The sequence below is a fragment of the Notamacropus eugenii genome, chromosome 5 (assembly GCF_028372415.1).
Source record: "Notamacropus eugenii isolate mMacEug1 chromosome 5, mMacEug1.pri_v2, whole genome shotgun sequence".
Classification (NCBI taxonomy): domain Eukaryota; kingdom Metazoa; phylum Chordata; class Mammalia; order Diprotodontia; family Macropodidae; genus Notamacropus; species Notamacropus eugenii.
Genome location: NC_092876.1, coordinates 177,464,778 through 177,480,869, shown reverse-complemented (window position 1 = coordinate 177,480,869; position 16,092 = coordinate 177,464,778). Strand labels below are relative to the sequence as shown.

At 37.5% G+C, this 16,092-nt stretch overlaps 1 non-coding gene across 1 annotated transcript; it reads right to left on the bottom strand.

Annotated features, from left to right (window-relative positions):
* Positions 1-13,314: 13,314 nt before the first annotated feature.
* LOC140509331 (U6 spliceosomal RNA) lies at positions 13,315-13,417 on the bottom strand. Its single transcript, XR_011968661.1, has one exon. It is a non-coding gene; the product is annotated as a U6 spliceosomal RNA (small nuclear RNA).
* Positions 13,418-16,092: the final 2,675 nt, after the last annotated feature.

The following is a 16,092-nucleotide window of genomic DNA, read 5'->3' as shown; positions in this document are numbered from 1 at the left end:
TTTAGAGGTTCTTGAACCCACTGGGGATTCACAATGATGGTCCAAAGAGTTTGTGCTAAAATTCTTTAATGGTGCCTTAATCAGTAAATAATTGCTCAATTATATTATAAATATATTTTTCTTCTGTGACTCCCTCCACTTATAAGTGCAATGTGTTCTTGCAGTTTCTCAATACGTTATCAAATTGTTTCCAAACTGCCACATGTGTTTGACCTTCAAGAGCAAAGTGATGTCTATGTTCATATCCTCCTTTGTATTCTGAATGCTGCATTAGAGTAGCTTGCTTATTCCTCTTTGTTACCCTGTAGTCATGCCCAATCAGCTGTGTGATCATGTGATCAAGCTATTATGGACATTTGCGTTATTAGAGTGCAAATGCTAGGGTATTTGAAAACCATGATCTCTGGGTATGCACATTACCAGCAAGCTGGAAACCTATTTGGACCATCACAAACAATCTGCAGAAACAAACCTTATACCTCACTACAGTACTACGGCTGTTTTCCAATTTAAACATCTGCTTATGTTACGATTTTTCTATCTGGTGATTTTCAGATGAATGGTTTGGCAACAATGGTCAGTTATTCAGCAGAGTTTCTGTGAGAACGCAGCTGGTATGCTAGTGGTAGAAAAGAAGGAAGTCGGATCTGAAGAGATTACTTTTTTACAAAGGTTAGTTAGTTACATAAATATTATTTTAAACAAAACAAAGCAATGTAACAATAATAGCTACCTCTATGTAATAATCATCGTGAGCCAGGTAAACCTTTTACAATGACCTCTTTTGCTCCTCACAACAACCCTGAAAGGTAGGTGTTACTATTATCCCCACTTTACAGATGAGGAAACTGAAGCAAACAGAAGTTAAGTGACTTGCCCAGGTCCACACAGCTAAGTGTATGAGGCCAGAACTGAACTGGTCTTTCTGATTCTAGGCCCATTACACTAATCACTGTACTACTGAGCTGTCGCCAATGTATGCAATTAAACTTTAATTACATTTATAGTTTAAAACAGTACTTGTTAGCCAGTAGAATAATTAATATTTTATATTGCAAGTAGCTATTCGCTTTCTTTTTTTCCCCTCCACCCTCCAGCTATTCACTTTCATTGATTGGTTAGGCAGCTAAAAGATTGAAAAAAAAATCTTTCTCTTAGCAATAGAGCTTGGAAATTCCCACTACATATTTGTGCGAGTGAACATTTTTGTTTTATATTGGTTTTAATCAAGATAGAGAAATAAACTGACCACAGAGCCAGGTTAAGTCTGTATTTGCCTGGTATTGAGTCAAATAATATAAACCTTTGTTCAAATAAAAAAATTCAACACCAAAATTAAATTTATAGATGATTATTATTGTTAAATATCTTCCAAATTATAACATATTTCATTAAAATATTATTTATTTTCAATGAAATTTGTATACTACAGAATGGTCTTGCATATGAGGCCTTGCTGGATTACTTTTAATTCTTGTAGAATGTCTCATATAAAATAGTCATAACTATTTTATAATTACTTTTGTAATTTTAAATTCTACAGTTATTGGTAGACTAAAACTTCATGTTTCATAATTATAGATTTTTATTTGAAGATTTGGGAGCAACTACCGGGCAAGTCACTCCACCACTATTTGCCTCAGTTTCCTCACCTGTAAAATGGAAATAATATAGCACCTACCTCTTAGCGTTGTTGTTAGGATCACATGAAATTGTAATTGTATAATTATGGAAGGCAGTGCCTAGAGCATGTGTTATATAAAATGTTAGTTATTATTATCATTGCAGTTATTATAAGTTTGTAATGAATGCATCTAAAATAGTATTATGAATAGTATATGAAATTACCTTTGGGGGTCACAATACATTTTTTTGTTTGGCTTGGTTGAAACAGAACAAAAAAAAGTACTGGGAACCACTGGTCTGTACCTTTCTCCTCTTTGGGTTTTTGTGACACTCCTTTTTTGTCTCTCTTCCTACCTGTCTGAGCACTCTTTCTCAATCTCCTTTGCCAGATCATCATCCATATGATCTCTATGGAGATCTTTAAACTGTGGGTGTCCCCTAGAATTCTGTTCAGGGCCTCCTCCTCTTTACTTTTTATACTCTCATACTTGGCAACCTCATTAGCTTTCATGGGTCTAATTATCATTTCTATACCAACGACTGCCAGTGTCATCCCAGACCTAGTTAGTCTCTCTTCTGAGTTCTGGACATGTATTACAAACTGGGCATTTCAAATTGGATTTCTCATAGCCATCTCAAACCCACATCCAAAACTGAACATATTTTCTTCCCCTGCCTCTCCCCAACACACACATGCACATCTAAAGCTTTTATTTCTGGATAAGGCAGAAATATGCTTAGTCACTCAGGCTCAAAACCTGTGTCATCCTTGAATCTTCATTTGAACTCACTCTACATATACAATTGGGGTGTAGGGTATATTCAAGGAGGACCAGTACCTTTGGTGTGACGACCACCAAGCCCTTTTCAGGGATGCTTTCTACCTTCGGTGTCCACCTGTTCCACTCAACTCTCACCTGTGGCTCCAAGAAGCTGCAACATGCAGAGCAGCCACACCCAGGTAAACCAATTTGGCAGACAGGCCAAATCAGGTGGAGGGTAATCAAGGAGTCTCAAATCCATTAGTGAGTTAGGGGGGTGTCTACCCCAAGATTTGAAGACTTCCCCTTATGGAATGGGTGGATGAGAACAATTTGCTCCAACAGCTATGAAGGTAGCTGAAGGAGGCAACGTGAAGTGCTTAAAGCTTGGTTAGACACCAAAGACGCCAAGGTCATCCATTGCATCCTGAACCATCACCAATTGTCTTGATTCTGTGCTACTATTGAACTATGATGACTCTGAAGGAGAAAGTTAGGCTGATGCAACTCTGCCTCATTTAAATCCAATTTACACACAAATCAAAAGATGTCACCCACACCATTTGGCTGTTATACCTATATCAAAGTCCTGTGGTGACAGGCGAGTGATGAAGCAATAGGTATGGATACACTGGGAGCTGTAGTCACAATTCTGCACACAGGTAGCCCAGGCCATAGGGTCGTTTCTCACTGGAAGCATCAATGGAATTTGGCAGCCCCCTAGGTGTCTAAGCAGCCTTTTAAGGATCACACTGCCTACCTCCTGATACAAGGAAGGGAGCTAGAAAAGGAGCCCTAAAAATTGTCAGCTTACTCAACCCTGTTCTGATTTCTGATTACCCCAGCAGGTGGGGAATCCCACTCTGTGGTCAGAATACAAAAACATATACAAAACCATCTGCAAAGATGATTCCACTTACCATCGGCACATAGAACACGAGCACACTTATAGACAACATAAAATCCAGTAGACTTGAAAGATGAACTGCTCATGTTTAAAGAGAACTCAACAGTTATAGCATTCAAATAGCAGCCTTGAGTGAAACAAGGCTGCCAAATGAAGGCCAACTTACTTAAGTCAGAGCTGGATACACATTTTTCTGGAATGACCGCAGTGAAGGGGAAAACTGTGAAACTGGCATAGGTTTTGCAATCAAAACTAACCTAGTCAGCAAGCTGGTATGGCTGCCAAAAGGAGTGAATGACAGGTGCATGACAATGCAATTATCACTTGCATGTCATGCCACCATCATCAGTGCCTATGCTCTCACCATGATGAACCCAGATGAAGTCAAAGAAAAATTTTATGAAGACCTGGAGACCCTTATCATCAATGTGCCAAAAGAGGACAAGTTTATAATTCTGGGTGACTTTAATGCTAGAGTAGGCTCAGACTATCAGACTTAGCAGGGAGTCCTAGGGAGGAATGGAGTTGGAAACAGCAACAGCAATGGTCATTTACTACTGAAGACTCGTGCATCGCATGACCTTCTCATCACCAACACTGTTTTCTGTTTACCTAAATGCAATAGAACTTCATGGATGCCCCCTCGCAGCAAACATTGGCATCTAATAGACTATGTGATTATAAGGAAAAGAGACAGACAAGATATGAGAGTGATGAAGGCAATGTATGGTGCAGAGTGCTGGACTGATCATAGACTTATCCTTTCCAAGCTAAATATTCACATTCATCAAAAGTGCCACCCCCAAGGAAAAATGACTATCAGAAGAATTCATATCAACAAATTAGAGCTCTTCTCTGAGCACAAACTGTTTACTGCTAACTTCGAGGGAAAGTTGAACCAACACACAATTGGCCACAGTGGAGCAGAAAAGGGGTGGACACCTCTTGGTGTACTGCACTGCATTTGCTCATCTGGGTCAGAACACTTGCAAACACCAAGACTGGTTTGATGAAAATGATGAGGAAATTCAGAAGCTGCTAAATGAAAAACAAGAACTCCACAGGATATACCAGCAGGATAGTTCATCCATGTCCAAGAAGGCAGCATTTAAATCCATCAAAAGTAAAGTACAAACAAAGCTTAGAAAGATGTAGGATTCCTGGCTCAGTAAGAAGGCAGATGAAATTCAGTTTTATGCTGTTAGTAACAATCCAAAGTGCTTTTATGATTCCCTGAAAGCTATTTATGGACCAAAAACCTATGGTGCAGCACAACTATTCATGGCTGATGGAGCCACATTGATTAGTGATAAGGACATGATCCTAGAGAGATGGGCTGAACACTTCCATAGTGTTCTCAACAGACTATCAATGGCTGAGGCCATTAACCCTTTACCTTAGGTTGAAGTCAATCCCTCCTTAGCTGAACTTCCAACTGAAGAAGAGGTTTTGAAGGCCATTAGACTTCTTTCATGTGGCAAAACATCTGATGCTAATTCTATTCCAGCTGAAGTTTACAAGGCAGGGGAACCATTGTTCATACAAAAGCTCCAGGTTATATGGCAACAGGAGATTATTTATTCCCCAGGAGTTCAAGGATGCCTCCATTGTCCACCTCTATAAAGGTAAAGGGAATAGATTGTCCTGTGATAATTATAGGGGCTCTCTGTCTTAGTTATTGCTGGCAAGATTCTTGCTAGAGTCCTCCTTAATAGGCTGATCCTTCACCTGGAAGATGGTCATCTACCTGACAGCTAGTATAGCTTCAGAAAGGGCCAAGGAACAGTCAATATGGTATTTGCTGCCCAGCAACTCCAGGAGAAATGCCAGGAGCAGAACAGAGGTCTGTACACAAAATTTGTAGATCTGCCAAAGCCTTTGACACTGTTAGTCATGACGCTTTATGGAAATTTGTGTCAAAATTTGGTTGCCCAGGGAAGTTCATCAGTATTGTATGTCAGTTTCATGATGGCATGTTTACCCAGGTTCTGGATAGTGGACAATGCTCTCGTGCCTTCCCAGTCACCAATGGAGTGAAACAGGGCTGTGGGCTTGCTCCCATGCTTTTTAGCATGATGTTGTCAGCCATGTTGTCAAATACTTTCAATGAGGATGAACATACTGATGGTATATTCTTCAATTTGAAAAGGCTACAAGCCAAGCCAAGATCAAAGTGGAAGGAGTATTGGTGCATAATTTTCTGTTTGCAAATGAGTGTGCACTCAGTGCAGCCTCTGAAGCTGAGATGCCATAAAGTATGAATCAATCTCTGCTGCTTGTGCTAATTTTGGCTAAATAATTAACACCAAGAAAATACAGGTGCTCCATCAGCCACAACCACACCATCTATATGTGGAAACATCTGGTATAACAAAAAGAGAAGTTTTGAATGCTGTGGATAAGTTCACTGACTTGGTATTGTTCTTTACAGGGATATACATATTGACAGTGAGGTTGACACATGCATTGCCAGATCTAGCTCAGTGTATGGAAGGCTCCAAAGAAAATTATGGGAGAGAAGAGGTATTAGATTGACTACCAAACTGAAGGTTCACAGAGCCCTTGTGCTGACCTCATTGTTATATGCCTATGAAACGTGGACAATCTATCAGTGCCATGCCAGAAAACTGAATCACTTCCATTTGAACTGTCATAGGAAAATTCTGACACCTGGCAGGATAAGGTACCAGACACTGAGGTTCTTACTCGAACTAAATTGTCAACCATTCAAACTATGCTTCAGAGAGTGCAACTTCGATGGTCTAGTCACATTGTTTAAACGCAAAACGTATACTTGCCAAAAAGACTATTTTTTGGAGAACTTTCATGGGGCAGGCAATCAGTTGGTGGTCAGAAGAAGCAATACAAGAACATGCTCAAGGTCTCTCTCAAGTACTTTGGAGCTGATTATTTGATATGGGAGACATTGGCACAGGACTGCTCAAAATGGCATGCCCACATCAGAAAGTGTTCTGTGCTCTATGAGCAAAACAGCATTGAAACAGCACAAAGGAAATGTGGATGCACAAATTTGGAGTATCTACATCAAATGTTCACATGGACTATCTGTGCCCATTTTGTGCTAGAGCATTCCAATCTCATATTGGTGTGATCAGCCACAGTTGGACACATTGAAACTTGAGTTTATCATGGTGATGTCATTTTGGTTTTCCTCAAGAACAAAGGACAACAACCAACCACATATACAATTGGTTGACAAAATTTGTCATTTTTCTTCCACAATTTCTCTTGCATCCACCCTATTCTGCCCATTCACATGGTCACCACTCAAGTTTAGGCCCTAATTTCTGCTTATCTGGACTATTGCAATAGACTTCTGATTAGAGAAAAAGGAAAAGAACCTACATGTTCTAAAATATTAATAGCAGATCTTTGTGTGGTGGCAAAGAACTAGAAATTGAGAGGATACCCATCAATTGGGAAATGGCCAAACAAGTGGTGATATATGATTTTGATGGAATCCTACTGTGCTGTAAGAAATGAGGAACTTGATGATCTTAGAAAAACATGGATAGACTTGCATGAAATAGTGAAGAATAAAATGAGAAGAACCAAGAGAACAGTGCATCTGATAACAGTAATAGTGTTTTAAGAACAACTCTGTGTGGTTTCTAGCTACTCTTCATTCTTTACATTTTCCAAAACGATCTTCCTAAAGTTTAAGTCTAATCATGTCACTTATCTCCTCATTAAATTTCACAAGTTCCCTACTACCTGTATAATCAGGCATAATTTCCTCTATTTGCTATCTATAGCCTTTTACATGACCCCATCCTACCTTTTGAGTCTTATAAAACATCACTCCCGTAACACACACACATACACACACATATCAACTTGATCTTACTGTTCCACACACAGCCCTCCCATCTCCTGCCCCTATGCTTTTGTATTGGTTGTTCCCTATGCCTGGAATGCACTCCCACTTCACTTCTACCTCTTAGAATCCCTACCTTCCTTCAAGATAGCTCCTGTACTACCTGCTATAAGAAGTTTTATCCTAATTTCCCCACCTTCTACAGCTTTCTTCCCCAAATTACCTTGTATCTACTTTGTATCTATTTTGAAATTATACTTACATATATATATAACTATGTATATATATAATATGTGTGTGTGTGTATGTGTGTGTGTATGTTGTTCCCCTTAATAGATTGAAATCTGAAGTGCAGGGGTTGTTTCACTTTTGTATCTCTAGCAGTTAGTTCGACGGCTGGCATACAGCAGATGCTCAATAAATGCTTACTGATTGATGGCTACATAATTTCTGCATCCTGTTAGGAGAACAAAGCCAGTGAGTCGCTAAGGCAGTATAGGTCCAATAAGAGACATTCGCTTATTCAGCAAGCACCGACGTATGCCTGTTTATGTTCTCGGAAGTCTAAACAACTAAATGGGATTAGGAGTCTCAAGGAGGTTATGGGGAAAGAGGGATTCACTCTGGGGTGTGCTGGTTAAAGTTTAAAAAACAGCTCTCCAAAACCTTGCACATGCTTTTAAATTTAATCTGCATCATTAACGTTATCATTTATTAACATTTCCCCAACACTTTCAGTCTAGAAATCAACAACACAATAAATCAAGCCCTGGTTTTGTAGAATTTGCTGATTTCTGAGATGTAAACATACACTAAAAATGTAACAACTGGCCAGAGGATAAGTTGATTCAAGAATGCACACACACACACACACATACACACACACAAACACACATACACAAACACACACAAACACAAACACACATACACACACAAACACACACAAACCCACACATACACAAACACACACAAACACACACACACACACGCACCCTGGCATCAATAGTAATCCCCAATTTTATTCTCTTTTGAGGGAGTTAATGGGCTTTTGAGTGCTTCATGTTTTTGTATCTGCTCCTCCACTCCTGAGTTCTTTATGTCTTATACATATTCTGTAGGGATAAAATAAGTGCAATCCAATATCCACATCGTGTATTGTCAGTATAGGAATTGGACACCCTATTTTGTATATTTGGAGAAAATAGGTTTGAATTTCCCCCCTTTTGGGGGGTCTGGATCTGTGATTTCACTGTTGTGGGGAACTTTTAATGGAAGCTTCCTCTCCCAGTGTAGATGAGCAAATTACAGTCTTAGGAAGTTGGGACACTTAAAGGTTAAATAATTTGTCAAGGTCACATAGCCTATGTGTATAATAAGTGGGACTTGAAGCCTGGTTATCTGGACTTTGAGACTGACCCCTTTCTATTCCACCATGTTGCCTCTTCAGAAATGAGCTACACTTAAGTTTTATTTATTTGTTAGAGATTTTTTTGGAGTAAAAATCTGGACTACAGGCAATGAACCAACAAGAAAAACTGGGCCTCTTGGGTCAGGCTCCAGGATCTGGAACTGGTCTGTCTTGAGAGGGAGGGGAAGTTGGGTGATGTGTTACAATGAAAATGAGCAGATAGCGTCCTCTCATGGGACGGATCAGGGCCCATACGTAAATAAAACATTGTGAAGTAGTTCCCACAGACTGAGTCCCTAGCACAGTCAACAGAGAAGGCAGCCTGCCTCTAAAGTTGGCAGAGAGCTATCAAAGAAGAAAAGGATAGAGGATTTCACTTTGAGCATGGACAGGAGGACAAGGACTATTCTGGAGCAACATACAGGTGAACAGTGTTTGTTTCTGTCAACACCACCAAAGCAAGTAGCCCTAAGGAGGCCCCGAGCACAGGAGATGCACTTAAAAGTGCATAAGTGTGAGGTGGTGAATTTAGGAGAGTCATGTAAGATGAATAGGGACACATGGAGTATAAAACTGGAACCATTTTGTTCTGGCTATTAAGAGCTGATTATTAAGTTCTCAGTGTGAGCATCTATATCTTAGAAATTGGTAAATGCTATAAATCAGATATTGATTTATTATTTTGTTGATTGGGTAGAATTAAGGAAGTGGTGGAGAAAATGCCAATAATTAAGACTAAAAAATGCCTTCCACATTTTTGGAGATCTGCTTCTTAAATATTTACCAACACATCACTGCATGGATGCGTTGCAAACTACATATGCATGTCTAAGAGGCTGCTAATCCATTGAAACCTCCCCGTTGCTGCTATCATCTGTTCCCAGAGGCAGATAGAGATCAGTTTCACCATGCCTTGGAATTCATACCTTGTTCTGCACAAGTCCACCTTCATCTCTCCTCCCTACACCAACCAGAAGATCACCAAATGGTCTATCCTACTTCTTCCCTTCCTTTTCTTTGTCTCATGACTTCCAATCCCACACCCCTCCCAGACAACAAGTGAGGAAACTCACAAATCCCTCTGCACACAGGTTAGAATCTTCCTCTACCTCATTGTAAACCTATTTTTTATTATTTCTTTCTTGGAGCATTTGTCCTATTCTTTCAAAGACTATTTCATTTTCCTTGTTAACTTTGAATTAAGATGATCATGAAAACAGCAACTGGCCTTTATACTTTGCTTTAAGCTTTTCAGAGTAATTTAGAAACATTTTCTCATATATAACATACCTGTTCATGACCATATAACAACCTGGTGAGGCAGGGGTGTTAATCTCATTTTATAAATGAAGACATTGAGTCACTAAGAAGTTAAATGACCAATCTGTGGTCACATAACTGGCATCTGAGACAGGATCCTGATTCTAGGTAAAATACTCTACTGGGTCATGATGTATTCTATCAGTCCAATTGTCTCTTCCAGGACAGACACCGGGTATCCATTTGATTTGACATTATTGGAAAAAAGGAATATCATGCACTTTCTGGAAGAGTAGAGGCCAAAAATTTTAGAGAAATATTAACAATCCAAATGATTTGACATTCTTCAGGGGAAGTTGACTTAAGAAGGATGGGAGGTATTTAAGAATGAAACTCTGAAGCTATCCTCTGAAATTCTTTTACCAGTACTCCCCTACTCAGATTTCTTGTATTCGCTTATCTAGGCATATGTTGTAACATTCTTCAGCATAATGCGAGATCCTTGAGGGCAGAGACTATTGAATTTTTGTCTTTTATTTCTGGTACTTAGCACGGGGCCTGGCAATTAATATATATTCAGTCATTTGAATGAAATAGAATGGAACTTCCTTAAAAGACTGAGGTGGTTAGACCAGGAATTCATAGAGCAATTGAGATTTTTTAAAATTATGATAAAATAGTCTATGCTGCCAGTTAGCAGAATGTTACAGACACTATTCAACAGTAGGGGTTCCACCATATTTCCCCTTTTTCGTTACCCATATTCTTGGCTTCTGTGTTCCTGTGAAAGCACCTTCCAAGTCATGCTCTCATAATTATCTTGATGGACTAATTAAGTTAATCTATCGGAAAATGTTCCTCGCTAATAAAATCAGAAGAAAGGAGCAGATATTTGTTAATCTCTTGTTGGATTCTCTGCTTCTGAATTCTGAAGCAAGGTAGAGAACTGAAATTAAATTTTTAAAAAATCTATTTTAAAAAAAGGTAACATGAATATGAGGAGCTGGATTTTCTTGTTGAGTGGAAAATGGAAGACTCAGTTTTCTCACTCATTAAGGAGGAAAAGACATGGAAAGCTTGGCAGAAATTGTTTGTGATGATTCCAAGAGTAGCCTTCTGGTGTACCATCCTTGACCTTCAACCCTTAACTTGCTGTGGCCCTAAGGCCAATTCAACTCTCTGTTGAATGAGATTTAGATGTATATTTCCATTCCAATAAGCCCAGTACCAAACTTTGCCTTATCTTTTAGATTAAATCTCCATTTCCTTCCCCATGATTCCCCCATGGTTCTGCCCTTGTGCTTCTCATTTTAAGTCTTGATCCTCTCCTTGTTTGGGTTACCATGTGCCAAAATAAAGACTTATTGCTTTATACTTCACTATCTAGTGAAGTATAATGATGAGATCAAGTTACATGTATAGATAGAAAGAAGCATGGGTATTGGGGAATGATAAAAAAAGAGTAGTGTGATTCTGTGAGAATAATGTTGGGAATACTGAAGTTTAGGATAAGCTCCGGCTGACAATGAAAATTAAAGACAATATAAAGAGGGATCAGCATGTGTGTGTGTGTGTGTGTGTGTGTGTGTGTGTGTGTGTGTGTGTGTGGTTTAAAGCTTGTTGGAAGGCAAGAGTGGTACCAAAGAAGGGATAAAAACACAGTTGGGGTTGGATGGAAGGACAAAACTGGATTATGGAGAGAAGGGAGAATTAATTCATTATGTTTCTATTTTATCTTCCAACAGTATTATTTGGACTGACAAGTATTAAATGAAAACAGTGAAAAGGGAAACAAAAGTCATGATAAGAGATGGAATGGCAAGAAAGCACCTAAATTCCATGTCAGTTCAAGTAATGAGTCTTAGATGACTGCAAATGAGACTGGGTAACACCAGCAATCTTTGAAATATGGTGAAAGATTTTGTCTTGAGTTTCAAAAGTAAGAAGAAGGATAGAATCTGCAAACTTTAAGTCTATGAGTTTGATTTTGTTTCTTGGCAAAACTCTAGAATATATTATTAAAGGGATAGTTTTTGAACATTTAGAAAATGAAAACAGTAATCACTGAGCACTGAAGATTCCTCAAAAAAAAATTGTGACATACAAACCTTGTGTCCTTTATTGAGAAGGTAATTAGATAATTATCAATAAGAGGTCAGGACTGAAAAAAAAACCAATGCATTGGAAAATCAGGGGAATGCTAGTTTCCCTATATTTCATCAAGTCATTTATTTTTTAAAATAATTTTATTTGTTTTCAGTGTTCTACAATCACTTCCATATATCCTAGATTTTCCCCTCCCTCCCCAAGACGGCGTGCAATCTTATATAGGTTCTACAATACATTCCTATTAAATACATTTTTACCTTATTCATGTTGCATGGAAGAATTAAAATGAATGAGAGAAACCATAAAACAAAACAAAACATAATACAAGAGAAAATGGTCTGCTTTATTCTGTGATCCAGTTCCATAGTTAGAAAGAACTATGCAGAAGGCATTTTGCATCAAGAGTCCATTGAGAACTTTTTAGGTCCTTGTTTTGCTATGAAGGACTAAGCCTACCAGAAAAATTCCTCACACGCTGTGGTTTTTGCTGTGTACAAAGTTCTCTTGGTTCTGCTCTTTTCACTCAGCATCAGTTCGTATAAGTCCTTCCAGGTCTTTCTGAAGTCTTCCTGTTCATCATTTCTTATGACACAATAGTATTACATTACATTCATATACCACAACTTGTTCAGCCATTCCCCAATTGATGGGCATCCCCTTGATTTCCAGTTTTGGCCACCACAAAGAGAGGGGTTATAAATATTTTTGTACATGTGGGACCCTTTCCCATTTTTATGATCTCTTTGAGATACAGTCCTAGAAGCGATATTGCTGGGTCAAAGGGTATGCACATTTTTGTAGCCCTGTGCGCAATAGTTCCAAATTGCTCTCTAGAATGATTGGATCACCTCACAGTTCCACCAACAATGAATTTCAACTCTCCCACATCTTCTCTAGCATTTATCATCTTCCTGTTTTGTCATGTTAGCCAATCTGATAGGTATGATGTGGTACCTCAGAGTTGTTTTGATTTACATCTTTCTAATCAATAGTGATTTAGAGCATTTTTTTGTATGACTATAGATAGCTTTAATTTCTTCCTCTGAAAACTGCCTCTTCATATCCTTTGATTCCCCATTTATCAACTGGGAAATGACCTGTATTCTTGTAAATTTGACTCAGTTCTCTGTATATTTTAGAAATGAGGCCTTTATCACAGACACTAGTTGCAAAAATTCTTTTCCAGGTTTTTGCTTCCCTCCTAATCTTGGTTGCATTGGGTTTGTTTCTGTAAAAACTTTTCAATTTAATGTAATCAAAATTATCCATTTTGTACTTCATAATGTTCTCTATCTCTTATTTGGTCAAAAATTTCTCCATTCTCCATAAATTTGACAAATACACTCTTCCTTGTTCCCCTAATTTATTTATAGTATCAATCTTTATACCTAGATCATGTTTCCATAAAAATATGAAATGCTTCACAAATTTGTGTCATTGTTGCACAGGGACCATGCTAGTTTTCTCTATATCTTTCCAATTTTAGTATACGTGCTGCCTAAACAACAAATCATTTAACAAAGCCTTTTGGGTAATCCTTTTGCATAAGAAAAAAAGATTGATCAGATGACTGTATAGTTAGGAAGATTCAGAAGTGACTGAATGACAGAATCTTAAGAGTTGTCATCACTTATGTCATGTTAACTTGGAGAAGGACCTCTAGTAGAGCTCTCTAGATATCTGTAATTGGTCCCAGATTACTCTCCATTGTTATCACTGCTTTGATTAAAGGTAGAGAAGGCATATTAATGAAATCTACTGATGACACAAAGCTGGGAAAGATAGTTAAAACATTGGATGACAGAATCAGTAGCCAAGAAATTCTCAAAAATTCAATTAATTGAATTCAATAAAAATTTGCTAAGTATCTGCAATGTGCCAGGCACTGTGATGTGTACTGAAGATACTAATAAGAAAAATAAAAGACAGTCTGACATCAAGGAGTTTACAGCCTAATAGGGAAAGATAACACCAAAGGAGACTGGGAAGTGGAGGCAAGGGGAGAGAACTGGGAGATAACCAGCATGGGGCATGATATTCTGTAGAGTCCAGACTAAGTAGAGATACTGATGGAAAGTGGAAAGTTAGCTAGAAAGTTCAAATTGAAATTCTTCATAAAGAAAAGCTTTGGGAGGAGCTTAGTGTTCCAACTTCTAGCCCTTCCATCACAGGGGTGAGGAGGCTAAGGCAATTGAGGTATTGAGTATCTAAAACTGAGTTTCTCAACCTCATAATGTGATTTCAGGTGTGAAACATGATATTTCCTGGAACCCAAACCAAGAAGAGTTGCTGATGGAAACCTCAAGTATGGGCTACATTTAATAAAATGAAAGCTAACAGAGATAAATGTTTTGTTTATTATAATTATCATTTCTACATGGAAGTCCAAAATACAAATTCAAAAGTACATGATGAGGGAACTCCTGTTTATACAATAGTTTGTATTTTAAAAATGGGGATTTCATACAATTATCTCAGTAGAAACATATTTTGAGAAAACACAGCACCCCTCTCTTATTAAAAATTCTGAAGAGCATAGGAATAAATGGAGTTTTCCTGAAAATGATAAGTACTATTAAAACTATCAACAAGAATTATGTGTAATGGGGACAAGCTGCAAGCTTTCTCAATAAGACTAGGGGTGAAACAAGGATGTCCATTATCATCACTATTATTCAATGTTGTATTAGAAATGTTAGCTTTAGCAATAAGAGAAGAAAAATAAATTGAAGGAATTAGAACAGGCAATGAGAAAACAAAATTATCACTCTTTGCAGATGTTATGATGGCATACTTAGAGAATCGTAGAGAATCAACCAAAAAAATACTTGAAACAATTAACAACTTTAACAAAGTTGTAGTAAATAAAATAAACCCACATAAATAATTGGCACTTTTATATATTAATAACAAAGCCCAGCAGCAAGAGATAGAAACAGAAACTCCATTTAAAATAACTGTAGACAATATAACATATTTGGGAATCCATCTGCTACGACAAACCCAGGAAATATATGAACACAATGACAAAACACTTTTCACACAAATAAAGTCAGATCAATAACTGGAAAAAATATCAATTGTTCATGGGTAGGCTGAGCTAATATAATAAAAATGAAATAAATAAAAATAAAAATGAAAATTCTACCTAAATTATTTACTCATTAACTGCCATACCAATCAAACTACCAAAATTATTTTATAAAGCAAGAAAAAATAATAAAATTCATCTGGAAGAACAAAAGGTCAAGTATGTCAAGGGAATTGATGAAATGCAAGGTAGATGGCCTAATTGTACCAGAACTAAAACTATATTATAAAGTGGCAACCATCAATACTATTTTGTACTGGCTAAAAAATAGAGTGGTGGATCAGTGAAATTGGTTAGGTATACAAGAAACAGTAATCAATGGCTATAGTAAATCTACTGTTTGATAAACCCAAAGACTCCAGCTTCTGGGATAAGAACTCACTATTTGACAAAAATTGCTGGGAAAACAAAAATAGTATGGCAGAAACTGTGCATAGACCAACATCTTATACCATATACTAAACTAAGGTCAAAATGGGTAAATGATTTAGACATAACGAGTAATACCATAAGCAAATTAGGAAAACAAGGAACAGTTTACCTGTCAGATCTACAGAGAAGGGAAGAATTTATGACCAAATAAGAGACAAAGAACATTAGGAAATGGATAATTTTGATCACATTAAATTAAAAAGGTTTTGCACAAACAAAGCCAGAGCACCTAAGATCAGAAGGGAAGCAGAAAGCTGGGAAACAATTTTTCTAGCCAATGTCTCTGATAAAGGCCTCATTTCTAAAATGTATAGAGAACTGAGCAAAATTTATAAGAATACATATCATTCCCAATTAATAAATGGTCAAAGGATAAAAATAGGCAGTTTTCAGAAGAATTAATTAAAAAGTTATTTACAGTCACATGAAGAAATGCTCTAAATCACTATTGATTAGAGAAATGCAAATTATAACAACTCTGAGGTATCTATCTCACACTTATTAGATTGGCTAATATGACAGAAAAGGAAAATGATAAAATGTTGGAGAAGATTGGAAAAATGGGAACAATGATGCATTGTTGGAGTTGTGATCTGATCCTACCACTCTGAAGAGCAATTTGGGACTATGCTCAAAGGGCTATCAAACTGTGCATACATT